Source organism: Barbus barbus (assembly GCF_936440315.1).
Source record: "Barbus barbus genome assembly, chromosome: 34".
NCBI lineage: Eukaryota > Metazoa > Chordata > Actinopteri > Cypriniformes > Cyprinidae > Barbus > Barbus barbus.
Window position 1 is genome coordinate 13588816 of NC_136762.1, and position 19427 is coordinate 13608242.

Here is a 19427-nt window from a genome sequence, read left to right on the forward strand (position 1 = left end):
TGGAGAAATCAAGAGTTTGGAAACCACCAGCAACCAACAACTACCTGATCGGCTGAGAAAACAACAGTAGTTGATGACAGACAAATCATAAAAGCTGTGAAAATTAATCTTAAAAGATATGTCTGTAAAATCACCATCAACTTCCAGAAAGCTGGGCTGATGCTCTGACAATCTACTGTCCTCAGGAGACTTTGACACAGAATTACAGATGCTACACAGCAAGATGCAAACCTCTGGCCAGCACCAAAAATAGAAAGGCAAGATTAGAGTTTGCAAAAAAGGTGAGCCAGAAGAGTTTTGTAACTGTGTTTATGGACCGATGAGACAAAGATGAACCTTTATCTAAGTGATGGGAAAGCAAAAATGTGGAGAAAAAAAGGGAACTGCAATGATCCCAAGCATACAGCCTCATCTGTAAAGCATGGTGGAGGTGGTGTGGTGGCATGGGCATGCATGTCTACCTCTGGAACAAGCCCTCTCAACTTTACTGATGACTTAATGTATGATGACAGTAGCAGAATGAATTTGGAAGTGTACAAAACCATCTTGCCTACCAATATTCAAGAAAATGCCACCAGATTAATTGGGAAGTGCTTCATATTGCATCAGGACAATAACCCAAAACACCCTGCCAGTTCAGTCAAGGAATTTATAAGGACAAAGAAATGGAAAGTCTTAGTTTGCCCAAGTCAATCTCCAGATTTAAATCCGATTGAACATGAATTTCACCAGCTGAAGAGGAGAGTAAAGGCAGAAACTCCCCAAAACAAGCAACAATTGGAACTGGCTGCATTAAAGGCTGGGAAAAGCATTTCAAAGGATGAGACCAAGAGTCTGGTGATGTCTATGGGTCACAGACTCACTGCTGTGATTGTGCGCAAGGGATCTGCAACTAAATAATAGCTTTTAATCTTTTATATCTGCCTTATGTTCAACTGTCCCAATACTTATGCTCACATCAATGAGTGGGATGAACTCTAAAAGTGCTGATCTTTCTATTTGGTAAAACATGTATGTGTTGAAACGGCTAATAATAAAATGTGACATTCTGTAGTTTTGTCTCATATTCATCTTTTAATCATATTTGACTCCACAGCCAACAGAGCAATTTTGTCTTTACTGTTCCAATACTTTTGGAGGGCACTGTATACACAGGTGCATCTAAAAAAAAATAGAATATGGTAAAAAGTTATTTATTTATTTATTTTGTAACTTATTTCAAAAAGTTAAACTTTCATATATTCTAGATTCATTACATGTAAAGTGAAACACAAGTTTTTTTGTTTTAATTTTGATGATTAGAGCTTACAGCTCATGAAAGTAAAAAAATCCAGTCTCTCAAAATATTAGAATATTTCCTAAGATCAATCAAAAAAGGATTTGCAAAACAGAAAAGTTCAAGTTCTTTAAAGTTTGTTCATTTATGCACTCAATTCTTGGTCGGGGCTCCTTTAGCACAAACTCCAGCATCAGTGAGGTGTGGCATGGAAGCGATCAGCCTGTGGCTCTGCTGAGGCACTATTGAGACTTCAGCTCATCTGTATTGTTGGATCCACTGTTTCTCATCTTCCTCTTGAAAATATCCCATAGATCCCATATGGGGTTCAGGTCAGGCATGTTGGCCGGCAAATCAAGCACAATAATATCATGGTCAGCAAAGCACTTGGAAGTGGTTTTGGCAGTGTGGGCAGGTGCTAAAGTCCTGCTGGAAAAGGAAATCAGCATCTCCATAAATCTTGTCAGCAGATGGAAGCATAAAGTGCTCCAAAACTTCCTGGTAGACGGCTGCATTGACTTTGGACTTGATAAAACACAATGGATCAACACCAGTAGACATGACAGCACCCCAAAACATCACTGACTTCAAAAACTTCACACTGGACTTCAAGCAGCTCTTTTTCCAGTTCTTTTTCTCCGTAGCCCAAGTAAGATGCTTCTGACGTTGTCTCTGGTTCAGAAGTGGCTTGGTAGCCCTTTTCCTGAAGACGTCTGAGCGTGGAGACTCTTGATGCACTGACTCCAGCTTCAGTTCACTCCTTGTGAAGCTCTCACAAGTGTTTGAATTGGCTGTATTCTCAAGCTTCCCTGTTGCTTGTGCACCTTTTCCAACCCAATTTCTTCCTTCCAGTCAACTTTGCATTTAATATGCTTTGATACAGCATATTTCTTCCTGCTGTTCTTTCTATTTGGTAAAACATGTATCTGTTGAAACGGCTAATAATAAAATGTGACATTCTGTAGTTTTGTCTCATATTCATCTTTTAGGAAGGCCACGACTTCCTACACAGGGAAGTCGTGGCCTAATGGTTAGAGAGTCGGACTTGTAATCTGAAGGTTGCGGGTTCGAGTCTCCGGCCGGCAGGGATTGTAGGTGGGGGGAGTGAATGTCCAGCGCTCTCTCCACCCTCAATACCACGACTGAGGTGCCCTTGAGCAAGGCACCGAACCCCCAACTGCTCCCCGGGCGCTGCAGCATAAAATGGCTGCCCACTGCTCCGGGTGTGTGTTCACGGTGTGTGTGTGTTCACTGCTGGGTGTGTGCACGTTGGATGGGTTAAATGCAGAGCACGAATTCCGAGTATGGGTCACCATACTTGGCTGAATGTCACTTCACTTCACTTCACTCTGTGAACAGCCACCCCTTTCCCTTACCCTCTTTGTGGAGGGTGTCAGTGATTGTCTTCTGGAGCATTGCTAAGTCAGCAGTCTTCCCCATTATTGTGGTTTCAAAGAACAAGAGATACCCGGAATTTATACTGTAGGGATGGTCATTAATTGAAACTCAAATGTAAATATTCTAATATTAAGATACTGATTTTTGACTTTCATGAGCTGTAAGCTCTAATCATCAAAATTAAAACAAAAAAACTTGAAATATTTTATTTAAATGTAATGAATCTAGAATATATGAAAGTTTCACTTTTTGAAATAAATTACAATAAAAATAACTTCTTCACGATATTCAAATTTTTTGAGATGCACCTGTATACTTATATATATACACACAATATTGTTATACAATAATAATATTGTCACGAATCTGGTTTGTGGTCTTTTGTCCAACTGTCACAAGAGGTCGCTTCGCCATCATATTGACTCTCACACCACGCATCACATGGACTGCATTTCCCATCATCCATTGCACTGACGACACACAGCTGTATGCACTGATCACACACCATACATAAACCATGGACTTCCTTTCACAGATCGCCGAGGATTGTTCTGCGTATAGCACTCCCCTAGTGTTAGCTGCCTTACTGAGCCATTCTGTGTTTTTCTGTTTAGTTCCAGTATTGTTCTGCATTTATAACTCTCCTAGTTTTAGCTGCCATACGGAAACCACTTTGTTGTCATAGTCTTGCCTTGTGTGTTTTTCTAGTGTTTTGATTCTTGCCCGTGTTTCCTGGATTTACCCTTTGCCTTGCCGTTTGGACTCTGTTTGCACCTCTCTTGGACTACTGCTCGTATACCAGGATTATCTCTCTGCCTTGCCCTGTTGGATATTGTTCACCGATCGTCGACCCTAGGATTGCTCTGTGTCTTGCCCGTACCCGTTTGCCGTTGTTTGACCCTGCCTGTTTGACTATGTTTATTAATAAAATCTTGCACATGGATCCGCACGTCTCACGTCTCGTTCGCCCTGTTACAAATGTTATAATTATATAATATTGTTATATTAATATTTAAAATAAAACAAAAATACATTTCTAAGACTACTAAATTATTTTATTTATATTAATTTTATGTGATCACTATGGAAGCTCACAATAAACAGTATCAACCATTATAAATTAATAAATTTCACACGACATATGCCATCCCAGAGCAGTCTGGTGGGGCTGTATGCCCAGACATGTACCTGCGTGGGGATTCCCCTCTGTGCTGTCGGACAGCCTCATCTGCTGTGGGTAACAGGTCCCCATATCTCTGCAGCCCTCCATCATCCGCATAGCATCTGCATTTAAACAAAGGATGCAGTCGGAAGCTGCTGGACATAGGTCAAAGGGGATGAAATGGGGAATTCCGTATTCAATTAGCATAATTAAGTCGACTATTAGCCAAGTTTGATCAGAGTCAGTTTGATGTTAACGATTAAATAGGCCTATACTTTTTTTAAGCCTATAAGGGGAAACAGCATATCACAAAAGGGAAAAAGTAAAAAAAAACAAAAAACGATGGGAAACGTTTTTATCTGGAAACGAAATGCTATATTAAATAGCAAAATGCTTTTATTTTTTTGCAAGAGATCAAATTTACTCTCTATTGCTATTGCATATGCACGGTTTAACCAAAAAGTATAAATTAATAACGCATGTTTAATTCCTTTGTTTGTTTTTTACATTATAATGGTAGGCTAAGTCAGGCATGTTGAATGTGTGCTGTCATAAATAAAAAACACAATGACATAAGAATGACAATCACATATAAATAGTACAGGTGAAATGTAATAGCAGCTATAAAAATTTGCATCAAGCTCCAGAGGTCTATAAGCGCATATCAAATACCACAATTGTGCTTACACACACACACACACACACACACACATGCATACACATATATGCACACAAATATATGCTGCCTCATAAAAAAAATATATATTCATACATACATACATATATATGTGTGCACTGTATTTCCACAATGAACATAAACTTATTGCCTTTCTGAATTTGAGGCAGATTCTGTTTTGTTTTGAATCAATAATTAATGCCAAGTCATAATTTTTAGGGCCCAAGCCAGTAAGGCGCAGGGCCCTATTGTTCTTCTAAGGATTATTAGGGCCCAAGCCAGTAAGGCGCAGGGCCCTATTGTTCTTCTAAGGATTATTATTTTTAGGGCCCAAGCCAGTAAGGCGCAGGGCCCTATTGTTCTTCTAAGGATTATTATTAGGGCCCAAGCCAGTAAGGCGCAGGGCCCTATTGTTCTTCTAAGGATTATTATTTTTTTTTTTTTTTTTTTTATTTTTTATTTCAATCATCCGGGCACTTTTGGGGGCCTTAACGTGCCCGAAAACTCTCGAAAATTGGCACGCACATTGGAACCTGCGGCCATTAGGACGCCGCTGAGGCTGGGACCCGGGCGTGGCACAGGGGCTCTACGGCGCCCCCTGGAAAATTGTCAGAAAACTTGATGTATAGCTCACACATACTTGCACGTATTCATATGAAACTCGGTACACATATAGAACTCATTGAGCTGAACAACTTCCGCGCAGCATGTCATAGGCTCCGCCCAACAGGAAGTCGGCTATTCAGGGCTGTTTAAAAAGCGCATGCTCTGGAATTTGATATACTCCTCTGAGGATTTCCATACGATTGCCACCAAACTCGGTGAACATGATCTCAAGACATTGGGGACGCTAAATTGCGAAGATATTTTTGATATGTCGAACGGTTTGCCCGTGGCGAGGCGATGAAGTTATGGCGAAAAATGAGACCCAGGAAATGCCTAATAACGTCCACATACATTGTATGATGTAGATCAAACTTCAGTGATTTGTTCTTTGTATGATGCCGATCGGATAGATGTGACTATTATGACTGAAAGTTATAGCGCCACCAACTGGCTGCAGGAAGTGTGTCGTTTTCAAAATGCTTTGAATTCAGCATCTTATTTTTACTCGATTTGCTTCAAACTTCACCAGAATAATGTCAAAACACGGCCGATGTAAAACTGTGGAGGGAAGATTGATATCTAAAATTATGTTGCCATGGCAACGTGTCAAAGTTGAAAATTCGTTTCTGGTGATTTTGAGGCAGATAACATGTTTAGAATGTCATGAAACTCAACACACATATGAGTATTAATGATAGTTAGACACTGGAAAAAGCTCATATACGGGCGTGGAAGAGGCACTCTATAGCGCCACCTTTTGTCAAAAATGAGGGGGTTAGTTTTAGCTACAGACCCCAAACTCGGTACATAAATTGTTCTAATTAATCCGGACAACTTTCTAATTTACAGTCATTAGCTACGACCAACAGGAAGTCGGCTATATTTATTTTAATGTGGGTTTTTTTTAAAAACGGGCTGTAAACAAATTAATACTCCTCCAAGCAGAAACACGGAAATCACACCAAACATTTTTTATCATGATGCCAAAATACTGAAGATGCTAAATTGCGGACGGATTTAGGATATCTTGAACGATGATTTAATGGCAATTTATTAAAGTTACAGTAAAAAAGATCATTTCTTTTTTTTTTTTATCTTTTAAGAGCAGCTTCCAAACACTTCATAAAAAATTACATACACAGAACAATACAGTCTGAGGATATGTGATTAATTTTATGAATTTACAATACACTATGCAGAGGAGAAAATTTGAAAACTATCAGAGAGTTAGACTTAGACTGCTTCTGAGTGAGAGATCCCTGTCAGCCTGCAGCTGAGTGAGGGGTGGGGGTGGGGTGGGGTGTGAGTGACTGTGTGAGTGACTGTGTGGATTGAGCCAGTGGGTGAGAGAGAGAAAGAGAGAGAGAGGGTCTGTTTTTTTAAATCTTTAAAAAATGCTTATAAATCATTAAAGATTTTGATAACACTTTATAATAAGGTCTCAATTCTTAACATTAGGAAATGCATTAATTAACGTGAACTAACAATGAAAAATATATTTTTACAGCATGTTAATTCTTCCATGATAGTATGAACTAACAAAGAACAATTTTTTTAAAGCATTTATTAATCTTTTTAATGTTAGAAAATTAGTCATGTTCAAAAGATAAACTTTAAAATGTAATAATATATAAACACATTTTGGAATTAATATTGATCAACATTAAATGGTATATAATTATTAATGATTATATATATATATATATATATATATATATATATATATATATATATATATATATATATATATAATGATAGCTACAGACACCAAACTCGGTACATAAATTGTTCTTATTAATCCGGACAACTTTCTAATTTACAGTCATTAGCTACGACCAACAGGAAATCGGCTATTTTTTTTTTTTTATGTGTTTTTTTTTTTTTTAAACGGGCTGTAAACAAATTCATACTCCTTCAAGCAGAAACCAAAAATTCACACCAAACATTTTTTCACATGCTTCCAAGATACTGAAGATGCTACATTGCGGACTGATTTAGGATATCTTGAACGGTGATTTAATGGCAATTTATTAAAGTTACAGTAAAAAAGAACACTTTTTTTTTTTATCTTTAAAGAGCAGCTTCCAAACACTTCATAAAAAATTACATACACAGAACAAGACAGTCTGAGATATGTGATTAATTTCATGAATTTACAATACACTATGGAGAGCAGAAAATTAAAACTATCAGAGTTCTCCTGTCTCTGTGCTTCTAATGTGTGCGGTGGGTGACTGACTGTGTGAGTTCAGTGAGTGTGGAGGGGGAGAGAGAGAGAGAGAGAGAGAGAGGGTCTGTTTAAACTTCTCAATAAAATCCTTAAAAAATGCTTATAAAGCATTAAAGGTTTTGATAACACTTTATAATTAAGTCTCTTTTGTTAACAGTAGGGAATGCATTAATTAACATGAACTAACAATGAAAAATATATTTTTTACAGCATGTTAATTCTTCATTGATAGTATGAACTTACAATGAACAAAATATTTTTAATATTAGAAAAATAGTCATGTTCAAAAGATAAAACTTTAAAATGTAATAATATATTAACACATTTTGGAATTGATTTTGATCAACATTAAATGGTATATATTTATTAATGATGTAAATTAACAACAGTTAAATAATGTTGTTTTTAACATTGGTTAATTCACAAATAACATTAAATATTAACAATATATGTTTTACTTTATTCATTTGTGTTAGAATAAATTATTCATGTTAGTTAATGGAAAAATAAATCATTAAAAAATGCTTATAAATCATTAAAACCTTTGGTAACTATAATAATTTCTCATTTGTTAGCATTAGTAAATGCATTAACTAACATCAACTACCAATGAAAAATATATTTTCACAGAATTTAAAGTTTTATATGTTGTTCTGTGTGTGTGTGTTTCACAGAGTTGATGGTTTGGAATAACCCTTTAATTGCCGTATCCCTTAAAACCAAACTGCCAGAGGGTTACTGTAATGCGTTTGCTCGCTGGGCACCGTTTTATCGATGCCACCGGGATGGCGTATGCTGACGGCTTGGGCCCGTCATCGCTGCTCGCAGCTATATTTTTTTTTTTATTTTTTTTTTTATTTTTTTTTTTTTATTTCAATCATCCGGGCACTTTTGGGGGCCTTAACGTGCCCGAAAACTCTCGAAAATTGGCACGCACATTGGAACCTGCGGCCATTAGGACGCCGCTGAGGCTGGGACCCGGGCGTGGCACAGGGGCTCTACGGCGCCCCCTGGAAAATTGTCAGAAAACTTGATGTATAGCTCACACATATTTGCACGTATTCATATGAAACTCGGTACACATATAGAACTCATTGAGCTGAACAACTTTCACGCAGCATGTCTTAGGCTCCGCCCAACAGGAAGTCGGCTATTCAGGGCTGTTTAAAAAGCGCATGCTCTGGAATTTGATATACTCCTCTGAGGATTTCCATACGATTGCCACCAAACTCGGTGAACATGATCTCAGGACATTGGGGACGCTAAATTGCGAAGATATTTTTGATATGTCGAACGGTTTGCCCGTGGCGAGGCGATGAAGTTATGGCGAAAAATGAGACCCAGGAAATGCCTAATAACGTCCACATACATTGTATGATGTAGATCAAACTTCAGTGATTTGTTCTTTGTATGATGCCGATCGGATAGATGTGACTATTATGACTGAAAGTTATAGCGCCACCAACTGGCTGCAGGAAGTGTGTCGTTTTCAAAATGCTTTGAATTCAGCATCTTATTTTTACTCGATTTGCTTCAAACTTCACCAGAATAATGTCAAAACACGGCCGATGTAAAACTGTGAAGGGAAGATTGATATCTAAAATTATGTTGCCATGGCAATGTGTCAAAGTTGAAAATTCGTTTCTGGTGATTTTGAGGCAGATAACATGTTTAGAATGTCATGAAACTCAACACACATATGAGTATTAATGATAGTTAGACACTGGAAAAAGCTCATATACGGGCGTGGAAGAGGCACTCTATAGCGCCACCTTTTGTCAAAAATGAGGGGGTTAGTTTTAGCTACAGACCCCAAACTCGGTACATAAATTGTTCTAATTAATCCGGACAACTTTCTAATTTACAGTCATTAGCTACGACCAACAGGAAGTCGGCTATATTTATTTTAATGTGGGTTTTTTTTAAAAACGGGCTGTAAACAAATTAATACTCCTCCAAGCAGAAACACGGAAATCACACCAAACATTTTTTATCATGATGCCAAAATACTGAAGATGCTAAATTGCGGACGGATTTAGGATATCTTGAACGATGATTTAATGGCAATTTATTAAATTTACAGTAAAAAAGATCATTTCTTTTTTTTTTTTATCTTTTAAGAGCAGCTTCCAAACACTTCATAAAAAATTACATACACAGAACAATACAGTCTGAGGATATGTGATTAATTTTATGAATTTACAATACACTATGCAGAGGAGAAAATTTGAAAACTATCAGAGAGTTAGACTTAGACTGCTTCTGAGTGAGAGATCCCTGTCAGCCTGCAGCTGAGTGAGGGGTGGGGGTGGGGGTGGGGTGTGAGTGACTGTGTGAGTGACTGTGTGGATTGAGCCAGTGGGTGAGAGAGAGAAAGAGAGAGAGAGGGTCTGTTTTTTTAAATCTTTAAAAAATGCTTATAAATCATTAAAGATTTTGATAACACTTTATAATAAGGTCTCAATTCTTAACATTAGGAAATGCATTAATTAACGTGAACTAACAATGAAAAATATATTTTTACAGCATGTTAATTCTTCCATGATAGTATGAACTAACAAAGAACAATTTTTTTAAAGCATTTATTAATCTTTTTAATGTTAGAAAATTAGTCATGTTCAAAAGATAAACTTTAAAATGTAATAATATATAAACACATTTTGGAATTAATATTGATCAACATTAAATGGTATATAATTATTAATGATTATATATATATAATGATAGCTACAGACACCAAACTCGGTACATAAATTGTTCTTATTAATCCGGACAACTTTCTAATTTACAGTCATTAGCTACGACCAACAGGAAATCGGCTATTTTTTTTTTTTATGTGTTTTTTTTTTTTTTTAAACGGGCTGTAAACAAATTCATACTCCTCCCAAGCAGAAACCAACAATTCACACCAAACATTTTTTCACATGCTTCCAAGATACTGAAGATACTACATTGCGGACGGATTTAGGATATCTTGAACGGTGATTTAATGGCAATTTATTAAAGTCACAGTAAAAAATAACACTTTTCTTTTTTTTTTATCTTTTAAGAGCAGCTTCAAAACACTTCATAAAAAATTACATACACAGAACAATACAGTCTGAGGATATGTTATTAATTCCATGAATTTACAATACACTATACAGAGGAGAACATTTTCAAACTTATCAGAGTTCTCCTGTCTCTGTGCTTCTAATGTGTGCGGTAGGTGACTGGGTGAGTGACTGACTGTGTGAGTTCAGTGAGTGTGGAGGGAGAGAGAGAGAGAGAGAGAGAGAGAGAGAGGGTCTGTTTAAACTTCTCAATAAAATCCTTAAAAAATGCTTATAAAGCATTAAAGGTTTTGATAACACTTTATAATTAAGTCTCATTTGTTAACAGTAGGGAATGCATTAATTAACATGAACTAACAATGAAAAATGTATTTTTTACAACATGTTAATTCTTCATTGATAGTATGAACTTACAATGAACTAACAATGAACAAAATATTTTTAATATTAGAAAAATAGTCATGTTCAAAAAATAAAACTTTAAAATGTAATAATATATTAACACATTTTGGAATTGATTTTGATAAACATTAAATGGTATATATTTATTAATGATGTAAATTAACAACAGTTAAATAATGTTGTTTTTTAACATTGGTTAATTCACAAATAACATTAAATATTAACAATATATTTTTTACTTTATTAATTTGTGTTAGAAAAAATTATTCATGTTAGTTAATGGAAAAATAAATCATTAAAAAAAGCTTATAAATCATTAAAACCTTTGGTAACTATAATAATTTCTCATTTGTTAGCATTAGTAAATGCATTAACTAACATCAACTACCAATGAAAAATAAATTTTCACAGAATTTAAAGTTTTATATGTTGTTCTGTGTGTGTGTGTGTTTCACTGAGTTGATGGTTTGGATTAACCCTTTAATTGCCGTATCCCTTAAAACCAAACTGCCAGAGGGTTACTGTGATGCTTGTGCTCGCTGGGCACCGTTTTATCGATGCCACCGGGGGTGGCGTATGCTGACGGCTTGGGCCCGTCATCGCTGCTCGCAGCTATATTTTTTTTTTTTTTTTTTTTTTTTTTTTTTATTTCAATCATCCGGGCACTTTTGGGGGCCTTAACGTGCCCGAAAACTCTCGAAAATTGGCACGCACGTTGGAACCTGCGGCCATTAGGACGCCGCTGAGGCTGGGACCCGGGCGTGGCACAGGGGCTCTACGGCGCCCCCTGGAAAATTGTCAGAAAGCTTGATGTATAGCTCACACATACTTGCACGTATTCATATGAAACTCGGTACACATATAGAACTCATTGAGCCGAACAACTTCCGCGCAGCATGTCATAGGCTCCGCCCAACAGGAAGTCGGCTATTCAGGGCTGTTTAAAAAGCGCATGCTCTGGAATTTGATATACTCCTCTGAGGATTTCCATACGATTGCCACCAAACTAGGTGAACATGATCTCAAGACATTGGGGACGCTAAATTGCGAAGATATTTTTGATATGTCGAACGGTTTGCCCGTGGCGAGGCGATGAAGTTATGGCGAAAAATGAGACCCAGGAAATGCCTAATAACGTCCACATACATTGTATGATGTATATCAAACTTCAGTGATTTGTTCGTTGTATGATGCCGATCGGATAGATGTGACTATTATGACTGAAAGTTATAGCGCCACCAACTGGCTGCAGGAAGTGTGTCGTTTTCAAAATGCTTTGAATTCAGCATCTTCTTTTACCTCGATTTGCTTCAAACTTCACCAGAATAATGTCAAAACAAGGCCGATGTAAAACTGTGAAGGGAATATTGATATCTAAAATTATGTTGCCATGGCAACGTGTCAAAGTTGAAAATTCGTTTCTGGTGATTTTGAGGCAGATAACATGTTTAGAATGTCATGAAACTCAACACACATATCAGTATTAATGATAGTTAGACACTGGAAAAAGCTCATAAACGGGCGTGGAAGAGACACTCTATAGCGCCACCTTTTGTCAAAAATGAGGGGGTTAGTTTTAGCTACAGACACCAAACTCGGTACATAAATTGTTCTAATTAATCCGGACAACTTTCTAATTTACAGTCATTAGCTACGACCAACAGGAAGTCGGCTATATTTATTTTAATGTGGGTTTTTTTTAAAAACGGGCTGTAAACAAATTAATACTCCTCCAAGCAGAAACACGGAAATCACACCAAACATTTTTTATCATGATGCCAAAATATTGAAGATGCTAAATTGCGGACGGATTTAGGATATCTTGAACGATGATTTAATGGCAATTTATTAAAGTTACAGTAAAAAAGATAATTTTTTTTTTTTTTTATCTTTTAAGAGCAGCTTCCAAACACTTCATAAAAAATTACATACACAGAACAATACAGTCTGAGGATATGTGATTAATTTCATGAATTTACAATACACTATGCTTAGGAGAAAATTTAAAAACTATCAGAGAGCTCTTAGACTGCTGAGTGAGAGCTCCCTGCCAGCCTGCATCTGAGTGAGGGGTGGGGGTGGGGTGGGGTGTGAGTGACTGTGTGAGTGACTGTGTGAGTGACTGTGTGGATTGAGGAGCTGGGTGAGAGAGAGAAAGAGAGAGAGGGTCTGTTTTTTAAAATCTTTAAAAAATGCTTATAAATCATTAAATAAGGTCTCAATTCTTAACATTAGGAAATGCATTAATTAACGTGAACTAACAATGAAAAATATATTTTTACAGCATGTTAATTCTTCCATGATAGTATGAACTAACAAAGAACAATTTTTTTAAAGCATTTATTAATCTTTTTAATGTTAGAAAAATAGTCATTTTCAAAAGATAAACTTTAAAATGTAATAATATATTAACACATCTTGGAATTAATATTGATCAACATTAAATGGTATATAATTATTAATGTTTATATATATATATATAATGATAGCTACAGACACCAAACTCGGTACATAAATTGTTCTTATTAATCCGGACAACTTTCTAATTTACAGTCATTAGCTACGACCAACAGGAAGTCGGCTATATTTATTTTAATGTGGGTTTTGTTTTTAAACAGGCTGTAAACAAATTCATACTCCTCCAAACAGAAACACGTAAATCACACCAAACATTTTTTCTTATGATGCCAAAATACTGAAGATGCTAAATTGCGGACGGATTTAGGATATCTTGAACGATGATTTAATGGCAATTTATTAAAGTTACATTAAAAAAGAGAAAACTTTTCTTTTCTTTTTTTCTTTTAAGAGCAGCTTCCAAACACTTCATAAAAAATTACATACACAGAACAATACAGTCTGAGGTTATGTGATTAATTTCATGAATTTACAATACACTATGCGGAGGAGAAAATTTAAAAACTATCAGAGTTCTCCTGTCTCTGTGCTTCTAATGTTTGCGGTGGGTGACTGGGTGGGTGACTGACTGTGTGAGTTCAGTGAGTGTGGAGGGGGAGAGAGAGAGAGAGAGAGAGAGGGTCTGTTTAAACATCTCAATAAAATCCTTAAAAAATGCTTATAAAGCATTAAAGGTTTTGATAACACTTTATAATTAAGTCTCATTTGTTAACAGTAGGGAATGCATTAATTAACATGAACTAACAATGAAATATATATTTTACAGCATGTTAATTCTTCATTGATAGTATGAACTTACAATGAACTAACAATGAACAAAATATTTTTTATATTAGAAAAATAGTCATGTTCAAAAGATAAAACTTTAAAATTTAATAATATATTAACACATTTTGGAATTGATTTTGATCAACATTAAATGGTATATATTTATTAATGATGTAAATTAACAACAGTTAAATAATGTTGTTTTTTAACATTGGTTAATTCACAAATAACATTAAATATTAACAATATATTTTTTACTTTATTAATTTGTGTTAGAAAAAATTATTCATGTTAGTTAATGGAAAAATAAATCATTAAAAAATGCTTATAAATCATTAAAAGCTTTGGTAACTATAATAATTTCTCATTTGTTAGCATTAGTAAATGCATTAACTAACATCAACTACCAATGAAAAATAAATTTTCACAGAATTTAAAGTTTTATATGTTCTGTGTGTGTGTGTGTTTCACAGAGTTGATGGTTTGGATTAACCCTTTAATTGCCGTATCCCTTAAAACCAAACTGCCAGAGGGTTACTGTGATGCTTGTGCTCGCTGGGCACCGTTTTATCGATGCCACCGGGGTGGCGTATGCTGACGGCTTGGGCCCGTCATCGCTGCTCGCAGCTATATTTATTTATTTATTTTTTTTTTTTTTTTATTTCAATCATCCGGGCACTTTTGGGGGCCTTAACGTGCCCGAAAACTCTCGAAAATTGGCACGCACGTTGGAACCTGCGGCCATTAGGACGCCGCTGAGGCTGGGACCCGGGCGTGGCACAGGGGCTCTACGGCGCCCCCTGGAAAATTGTCAGAAAGCTTGATGTATAGCTCACACATACTTGCACGTATTCATATGAAACTCGGTACACATATAGAACTCATTGAGCCGAACAACTTCCGCGCAGCATGTCATAGGCTCCGCCCAACAGGAAGTCGGCTATTCAGGGCTGTTTAAAAAGCGCATGCTCTGGAATTTGATATACTCCTCTGAGGATTTCCATACGATTGCCACCAAACTAGGTGAACATGATCTCAAGACATTGGGGACGCTAAATTGCGAAGATATTTTTGATATGTCGAACGGTTTGCCCGTGGCGAGGCGATGAAGTTATGGCGAAAAATGAGACCCAGGAAATGCCTAATAACGTCCACATACATTGTATGATGTATATCAAACTTCAGTGATTTGTTCGTTGTATGATGCCGATCGGATAGATGTGACTATTATGACTGAAAGTTATAGCGCCACCAACTGGCTGCAGGAAGTGTGTCGTTTTCAAAATGCTTTGAATTCAGCATCTTCTTTTACCTCGATTTGCTTCAAACTTCACCAGAATAATGTCAAAACACGGCCGATGTAAAACTGTGAAGGGAATATTGATATCTAAAATTATGTTGCCATGGCAACGTGTCAAAGTTGAAAATTCGTTTCTGGTGATTTTGAGGCAGATAACATGTTTAGAATGTCATGAAACTCAACACACATATCAGTATTAATGATAGTTAGACACTGGAAAAAGCTCATAAACGGGCGTGGAAGAGACACTCTATAGCGCCACCTTTTGTCAAAAATGAGGGGGTTAGTTTTAGCTACAGACACCAAACTCGGTACATAAATTGTTCTTATTAATCCGGACAATTTTCTAATTTACAGTCATTAGCTACGACCAACAGGAAGTCGGCTATATTTATTTTAATGTGGGTTTTTTTTAAAAACGGGCTGTAAACAAATTAATACTCCTCCAAGCAGAAACACGGAAATCACACCAAACATTTTTTATCATGATGCCAAAATACTGAAGATGCTAAATTGCGGACGGATTTAGGATATCTTGAACGATGATTTAATGGCAATTTATTAAAGTTACAGTAAAAAAGATAATTTTTTTTTTTTTTTATCTTTTAAGAGCAGCTTCCAAACACTTCATAAAAAATTACATACACAGAACAATACAGTCTGAGGATATGTGATTAATTTCATGAATTTACAATACACTATGCTTAGGAGAAAATTTCAAAACTATCAGAGAGCTCTTAGACTGCTTCTGAGTGAGAGATCCCTGTCAGCCTGCAGCTGAGTGAGGGGTGGGGTGGGGTGGGGTGTGAGTGACTGTGTGAGTGACTGTGTGGATTGAGGAGCTGGGTGAGAGAGAGAAAGAGAGAGAGGGTCTGTTTTTTAAAATCTTTAAAAAATGCTTATAAATCATTAAATAAGGTCTCAATTCTTAACATTAGGAAATGCATTAATTAACGTGAACTAACAATGAAAAATATATTTTTACATCATGTTAATTCTTCCATGATAGTATGAACTAACAAAGAACAATTTTTTTAAAGCATTTATTAATCTTTTTAATGTTAGAAAAATAGTCATGTTCAAAAGATAAACTTTCAAATGTAATAATATATTAACACATTTTGGAATTAATATTGATCAACATTAAATGGTATATAATTATTAATGTTTATATATATATAATGATAGCTACAGACACCAAACTCGGTACATAAATTGTTCTTATTAATCCGGACAACTTTCTAATTTACAGTCATTAGCTACGACCAACAGGAAGTCGGCTATATTTATTTTAATGTGGGTTTTTTTTTTAAACGGGCTGTAAACAAATTCATACTCCTCCAAACAGAAACACGGAAATCACACCAAACATTTTTTCTCATGATGCCAAAATACTGATGATGCTAAATTGCGGACGGATTTAGGATATCTTGAACGATGATTTAATGGAAATTTATTAAAGTTACAGTAAACAAGAAAAAACATTTTTTTTTTATCTTTTAAGAGCAGCTTCCAAACACTTCATAAAAAATTACATACACAGAACAATACAGTCTGAGGTTATGGGATTAATTTCATGAATTTACAATACACTATGCGGAGGAGAAAATTTAAAAACTATCAGAGCTGCTTTTGAGTGAGAGCTCCCTGCCAGCCTGCCTCTGAGTGAGAGCTCCCTGTCACTGCTGCTGAGTGAGGGGTGGGGGTGGGCTGTGAGTGACTGTGTGAGTGACTGTGTGGATTGAGTGTGGATTGAGGCAGTGGGTGAGAGAGAGAAAGAGAGAGAGAGGGTCTGTTTTTTAAAATCTTAAAAAAATGCTTATAAATCATTAAAGATTTTGATAACACTTTATAATAAGGTCTCATTTCTTAACATTAGGAAATGTATTATTTAACGTGAACTAACAATGAAAAATATATTTTTACAGCATGTTAATTCTTCCATGATAGTATGAACTAACAAAGAACATTTTTTTTAAAAGCATTTATTAATCTTTTTAATGTTAGAAAAATAGTCATGTTCAAAAGATAAACTTTAAAATTTAATAATATATTAACACATTTTGGAATTAATATTGATCAACATTAAATGGTATATAATTATTAATGATTATATATATATATATATATATATATATATATATATATATATAATGATAGCTACAGACACCAAACTCGGTACATAAATTGTTCTTATTAATCCGGACAACTTTCTAATTTACAGTCATTAGCTACGACCAACAGGAAGTCGGCTATATTTATTTTAATGTGGTTTTTTTTTAAAAACGAGCTGTAAACAAATTCATACTCCTCCAAACAGAAACACGGAAATCACACCAAACATTTTTTCTCATGATGCCAAAATACTGAAGATGCTAAATTGCGGACGGATTTAGGATATCTTTAACGGTGTTTTAATGGCAATTTATTAAAGTTACAGAAAAAAGAGAAAACTTTTTTTTTTTTTATCTTTTAAGAGCAGCTTTCAAACACTTCATAAAAAATTACATACACAGAACAATACAGTCTGACGATATGTGATTAATTTCATGAATTTACAATACACTATGCAGAGGAGAAAATTTTAAAACTATCAGAGCTGCTTCTGAGTGAGAGCTCCCTGTCACTGCAGCTGAGTGAGGGGTGGGGGTGGGGTGGGCTGTCAGTGACTGTGTGAGTGACTGTGTGGATTGAGCCAGTGGGTGAGAGAGAGAAAGAGAGAGAGAGGGTCTGTTTTTTAAAATCTTAAAAAAATGCTTATAAATCATTAAAGATTTTGATAACACTTTATAATAAGGTCTCATTTCTTAACATTAGGAAATGCATTATTTAACATGAACTAACAATGAAAAATATATTTTTACAGCATGTTAATTCTTCCATGATAGTATGAACTAACAAAGAACATTTTTTTTAAAAGCATTTATTAATCTTTTTAATGTTAGAAAAATAGTCATGTTCAAAAGATAAACTTTAAAATTTAATAATATATTAACACATTTTGGAATTAATATTGATCAACATTAAATGGTATATAATTATTAATGATTATATATATATATATATATATATATATATATAATGATAGCTACAGACACCAAACTCGGTACATAAATTGTTCTTATTAATCCGGACAACTTTCTAATTTACAGTCATTAGCTACGACCAACAGGAAGTCGGCTATATTTATTTTAATGTGGTTTTTTTTTTAAAAACGAGCTGTAAACAAATTCATACTCCTCCAAACAGAAACACGGAAATCACACCAAACATTTTTTCTCATGATGCCAAAATACTGAAGATGCTAAATTGCGGACGGATTTAGGATATCTTTAACGGTGTTTTAATGGCAATTTATTAAAGTTACAGAAAAAAGAGAAAACTTTTTTTTTTAATCTTTTAAGAGCAGCTTCCAAACACTTCATAAAAAATTACATACACAGAACAATACAGTGTAAGGATATGTGCTTAATTTCATGAATTTACAATACACTGTGCTTAGGAGAAAAATTTAAAACTTAGAGATCTCCTGTCACTGTGCTTCTAATGTGTGCGGTAGGTGACTGGGTGGGTGACTGACTGTGTGAGTTCAGTGAGTGTGGAGGGGGAGAGAGAGAGAGATAGATAGAGAGAGAGAGAGAGAGAGAGAGAGAGAGAGAGAGAGTGAGTCTGTTTAAACTTCTCAATAAAATCCTTAAAAAATGCTTATAAAGCATTACAGGTTTTGATAACACTTTATAATGAAGTCTCATTTGTTAACAGTAGGGAATGCATTAATTAACATGAACTAACAATGAAAAATATATTTTTTACAGCATGTTAATTCTTCATTGATAGTATGAACTTACAATGAACTAACAATGAACAAAATATTTTTAATATTAGAAAAATAGTCATGCTCAAAAGATAAAACTTTAAATTTTTTTAATATTGATCACCATTAAATGGTATATAATTATTAATGATGTAAATTAACAACAGTTAAATAATGTTGTTTTTTAACATTGGTTAATTCACAAATAACATTAAATATTAACAATATATTTTTTACTTTATTTATTTGTGTTAGTAAAAATTATTCATGTTTGTTAATGGAAAAATAAATCATTAAAAAATGCTTATAAATCATTAAAAGCTT

The 19427-nt window shown here is 35.0% G+C and overlaps 1 protein-coding gene across 1 annotated transcript in view; it reads right to left on the reverse strand.

Moving 5' to 3' along the window:
- LOC306854241 (intraflagellar transport protein 20 homolog) overlaps positions 1-19427 on the reverse strand; it is a 36088-nt gene that overhangs the window by 12057 nt on the left and 4604 nt on the right. The window contains exon 2 of the mRNA XM_079392087.1: positions 3863-3958. The gene's annotated coding sequence lies outside the window, so the exon portion shown is untranslated. The remainder of the gene's footprint in view (positions 1-3862; positions 3959-19427) is intronic.